This window comes from Berghia stephanieae, chromosome 14 (genome assembly GCF_034508935.2).
Source record: "Berghia stephanieae isolate SIO BIC M18660-M18661 chromosome 14, UCSD_Bste_1.3, whole genome shotgun sequence".
Lineage (NCBI taxonomy): Eukaryota > Metazoa > Mollusca > Gastropoda > Nudibranchia > Aeolidiidae > Berghia > Berghia stephanieae.
Genome location: NC_088373.1, coordinates 16,270,439 through 16,275,809, shown reverse-complemented (window position 1 = coordinate 16,275,809; position 5,371 = coordinate 16,270,439). Strand labels below are relative to the sequence as shown.

The following is a 5,371-nucleotide window of genomic DNA, read 5'->3' as shown; positions in this document are numbered from 1 at the left end:
CTTGGAAATGACCGTCTATCCGCATTTTCCCATCATAAATAGATGAAAGTGAGTATATTATGGCCTATTATAGCGTTGTCTGTGTCGATTTGAGGAAACAAATGTAATAGCGTCTAAGAGTACTGGCGTCATGCCATATACTATGGTACATAAATAAATGAAATAAATCAAATAAACTTTATTCATCCATATGGAAATTGGTTAATTGGTCAAATGTAATGCGCTATGGCCATATTTAGTGGAATTGATGAATAATTAGCATAAAAGGGCTCGGTTTTTTTTTTATTTAAGGAGGTTTTACGTAATCAAAACAGCACCGTTGTTATAATATGATGTAAAATGAACGAGAGAGAGAGGGAGAGAGAAAAAAAAAAGAGAGAGAGAGAGAGAGAGAGAGAGGGAGGGAGGGAGGGAGGGAGAGGGAGGGAGAGAGAGAGGGGGGGGGAGAGAGAGAGAGAGAGAGAGAGAGAGAGAGAGAGAGAGAGAGAGAGAGATAATGTACACATAATGTAACATGCACCTGTAAAGAGTTAAATAACACCATGAGTTATCTGCCTTTTCCCTTTTTTTTAGTTTAGTAATATGAGATCATCGATTTCTGGAGTGGAGACAGGAAGAACAGTCAAGATTCAACGCCCCCCCCCCCCCCCCCCCCCCCCCCCCCTACATCCCAATATCCCTCTTGACATGACGCAGTCTTCACAGCATCGATTATGACAATGCTGTAAAAAAAAAAACAAACAGACACATCGGATCTTGCCTCGATTTGTACAGAAAATACTTTCCCCACCCAAAATAAAATAAAATAAAATAAAGAAAATAATAATAATAATAATAATAATAATAATAATAATAATAATAATAATAATAAATAATAATAATAATAATAATAATAATAATAATAATATAATAATAATTTTAATCGATCATTCATATTATCATCAGGGGAATATTTGTCACCGATCCTGTCCCTCGCCGTGAACACTATCTAATTTATTATAAACACAACTTGGAAGTACACAAGATGGTTCCTCCCCAGTAAATGGAAAATGACAACAAATTACGCACCATTTCATGTGAACAACGCCACAGCGCTTTGCAAACGACAGTCGTCTCGTCCCTCCCCGTATGTTTCTGCCTTTGTAATTATATTTTACCATAAATCAAGGGGCTGATTTTTTTTTAAAAATAACACTTAAAGAGCTTAAATATAGCGCAATATCCACTAAACGTGCTCAAAGCGCTTTACAAGGGGTCCCTGGGCAACAGTAACACTCAACATTTAGAACGGGACATGACGTCTGTTAGGCGATAATATAACAATTCTTGCGGACAGAGATAACGCTGTTAACGGCCAGGCACTCATTTTACACCTGGGATGGTTGAGAGAATGTGAGTAAAGAGCCTTTTCCAACTATGCCCCGAGCGAGGCTCGAATCCAGGACCTTCCGATCCTAAAGCGAGTGTCATACCACTAGACAAAATCGCCGAAATTGTATTTTATCATTAATCAAGGGGCTGAGCTAAAAAAAAAAAAAAAAAAAACAATAACAAAGAAAAAACATTTAAAGAGCTTTAAGTGCCGACATGAGCCAATAAGATGGAGAGAAAAATAGAGAGAGCGAGTGTGACTCGTATAAAAGGGGGGAAACACACGACAAACGTTTCGGCATGTATGGGCTTTCCTCAGGGAACAAACAAAACAAGCAGATATTGACGAGATAAAAATAAATATAATATACACTACTTTGCATTTATCGAATGAAGTCAAATTAAGGCGGCGGGGGTTTCAACTAACTCGTGAAAAAAAAAACAACAACAAAAGAAAAAAAAAACAGAACAAAATAAACTTATTTTTAACAATTCTAATCATTTTTAGCTAAAAATTAAATTATCAGCATCTGGGTCGCCCAGATAGCGTCCGTTTGTTTTGTTTTCTTGTTTTAAGAGTTAAAGGCCGTTTGTGACAACACTTCCAACGCGATATCGGGGTCAAGGATATGGGTGATGACAAGACCGTTAAAAACGATTTTCAATAAGTTGATAAGCACATATGATATCTCGAATGGAAAACATGATAGGAAATAATAAAAAGGTCTAACAAAAAGAAAAAATTAATTAATTAATTTATAACAATAATAATAATAATAATAATAATAATAATAATAATAATAATAATAATAATAATAACAATAATAATAATAATAATAATAATAATAACAATAACAAAAAACATCACACAGATAGACGCATTACGTACATTACAGTCACTCCACATTCACAGCCCCCATAGTCCCCCCCCCCCCACAGACTACTAGTGTTCTCCCCCCCCCACAGACTACTAGTGTTCCCCCCCCCCCCACAGACTACTAGTGTCCCCCCCCCCCCCCACAGACTACTAGTGTCCCCCCCCCCCAGACTACTAGTGTCCCCCCCCCCACAGACTACTAGTGTTCCCCCCCCCCCCCCACAGACTACTAGTGTCCCCCCCCCCCCACAGACTACTAGTGTCCCCCCCCCCCCACAGACTACTAGTGTCCCCCCCCCCCCACAGACTACTAGTGCCCCCCCCCCCCACAGACTACTAGTGCCCCTCCCCCCCCCCCACAGACTACTAGTGTCCCCCCCCCCACAGACTACTAGTGTCCCCCCCTCCCCCACAGACTACTAGTCCCCCCCCCCCCACCCTCAGACATAATCTCTAGATTGTTTTGCTCCACGTTACGATACAGTATTTTCCCCAAACCACTATAAGAACCTCTTAGTGGGCGCTGGTTCCAAGCCTCTAGTGGCAGGTAAACATCGTTCTAAAGTAACAAAGACGGGAGTCCTGTCGAAATACAGCTGCTGTGCTATTACTATTACGACAAAAGTCAAGATAACACCATGTGCTAACACACGAACTCCGTAAGAAGTAAAGTGAATATCGATAAAATCAAGGCCGTCTTTACAGCACTATATAGAAGGCCTTGATAGAATGCGCTTGGCCAAGGAGTTCACAACATTGCCATCCGGAAGTATAACGGACCAACACACAAACTCTGTGTAACCATGAACTTTTATAGTCTGGTTAATACAGTTTAGTGAGAACAACTCACAAACGCGGATGGCAAAAACAATAACAAAGGCCCGAGTGACGTCATCTGCATACTATCTGAAGGCCTTGATAGAATGCGTTTGTCTGAGAAACTCAAAACATTGCCATCCGGAAGTATAATGGACCGACACACAATACTATGTGTAAACTTTAACTTTTCTAGTCCGATTATTACAGTTTAGTGAGAATTACTCATAATGGATGGCAAAATAACAAAGAAAAAATAAATAAATAAAAAACAATAACAAAGACCTGAATGACGTCAACTTCATTCTTTCTGTACACGGGTAAGCATTCATTACCAGCAAGACTTGGTTACAACAAACTCTAAATTATAGGCGTTATTTGTACACCTGGCAACTTAATTCTCTCCTCACCATAGATAACGTAGGACTAGTAGTCTGTGCTCCTCATTTGCCATTTTCAGAATCTTGCCCAAAACTCCATATTCACTTAATTCCATTAATTCTTTTTAAAATATTATTTTCTTACTAAGATATAGGCAACAAGTACATTCTATAGGAATATACTATTGATCAGGAAAGTTTGGTCGCTTGTTTTTTTTTTAAATTTTACTTATTTTAAAAAAAAACCCAATTCTGGATACAAGACGTGGACTTGAGAATGACAAAGCAGGCAGTCAAAGTGACTCAATGTGTTTATGGATGTCTTACGATGGTATCTCTCGACACAATAATGCCAAATAAAGTACCTTAAGACACGATAATTTTGTTTTAATTTTCAAAATAACGTTATTTAACCACCGTTTTGTCAGTATATTGCCATTATCATCATCATCACCATCGTTCAACATGGTACTTTTGAAAGGTTACCTTGATAATGAGCCATCATAAGTTTTATTTGATAATGCTACCTAATAGAGATGGAATGCGGCTTGCTGAAACGCTCGCTGCAAGCAAAAAAAAATCTTAATAATAAAACATTACATTATCTATTTTAAAAACAGCTGTTACCAAAACACACATAATATACACAATATTGAGAGAGAGAGAGAGGGAGGGAGAGGGAGGGAGGGAGAGAGAGAGAGAGAGAGAGAGAGAGAGAGAGAGAAAGAGAGGGCAGAAAACGAAAAGGAGAAGAAAAGGAGGAGGAGGAGGAGGACAGCGCGATCGGAAACTTAAATGTGATCGATAAAGAAACATAAAAAGGATGCAGACATATAATAATAATATAGATGTACATTTGGCTAAGAAACTCAACATTGCCATCCTGATATTTATTTAACGGACCACACAAAACTATGTGCACCCATTAACGAGATAGAGGGAGGGGGGGGGGTGAGGGGGGGGGGAATTTATGGAGAAAGAGAGAAGACAGACAGACGGATAGTGAGGTATAGGGATAGATAGATATCGAGATAAAGAGAGAGAGAGAGAGAGAGAGAGAGAGAGAGAGAGAGAGAGAGAGAGAGAGAGAGAGAGAGAGAGAGTATTTAACTTACTTTTCTTTTATTTTTTAAAATATAACTCCGCACGTCCAAATTCAAGAAAAGATTGCGTCACCAGCTGCTTCTGAACACGAACACATTAAGTCTTCTTGGTTCAGAAAACGGTAATCGATAGACGAGTTCACAATGCCCTAAACTGTAGTTAGATTCCAAAACATCGTAAATATTTTCGTTTATGATCCAAGAACAATAAAAATAAACTCGTATAAATAAATCAAACAAGTCTTAGTCCAAATTGAGTGAAATGAAAAGATTGGAAACTGGAAACACAGCAGACGGCGGAAACCCACGAGTGTGTTGAGTTTATTGCTGCGGCGAGTTCGTCCATGTGTAGCCAACGGACGTGTGTGTGTGTCTGTCTGGTCTGTGTACCTATTATGTCTTTATGAGCGGGCTCAGCATCAAAGCACAACTCAGCAGCACGCGACAGTGAGGGAGCGGGAGGACTGAGGACAGAGTGAGGACGATGAGGACAGCGACAAAGGGCGGCCGGCGGGACGGGATTGGTCGGCCCCATGGCGTACTAAAAGAGTCATTATAGTAGGGCTATGGTCGGCCCCGATCATAGATAACACAGGACTCCTCGTAGTCTGTGGCCCCCCGATTGCCACGTTGACCTTAAATTAATTCGTTCTGATGAATTCATCTTAACAAAACATCGTTCACTATGTGCTTGGCTAAGGAGTTCACAACAATGCCATCTGGAAGTATAACGGACTGGCAAAAAACAATAACAAAGACCTGAGTGAAGTCAACTTCGAACTATCTATATTATATAAAGTACACAGTCCAATATCCAATCCATA

The 5,371-nt window shown here is 39.7% G+C and overlaps 1 protein-coding gene across 16 annotated transcripts in view; it reads right to left on the bottom strand.

Annotated features, from left to right (window-relative positions):
• The window catches only part of LOC144959809 (ATP-binding cassette sub-family G member 4-like), a 150,668-nt gene that overhangs the window by 111,232 nt on the left and 34,065 nt on the right, over positions 1 to 5,371 (bottom strand). For 2 of the 16 annotated variants that reach the window (XM_078892565.1, XM_078892568.1), the window contains exon 1: positions 4,560 to 4,920. The exons of 12 other annotated variants lie outside the window; for them this stretch is intronic. The gene's annotated coding sequence lies outside the window, so the exon portion shown is untranslated. Of the gene's footprint in view, positions 1 to 4,559; positions 4,927 to 5,371 lie in introns of those variants that run through there. 2 more of the 16 variants (XM_078892579.1, XM_078892583.1) reach the window with 2 other exon arrangements.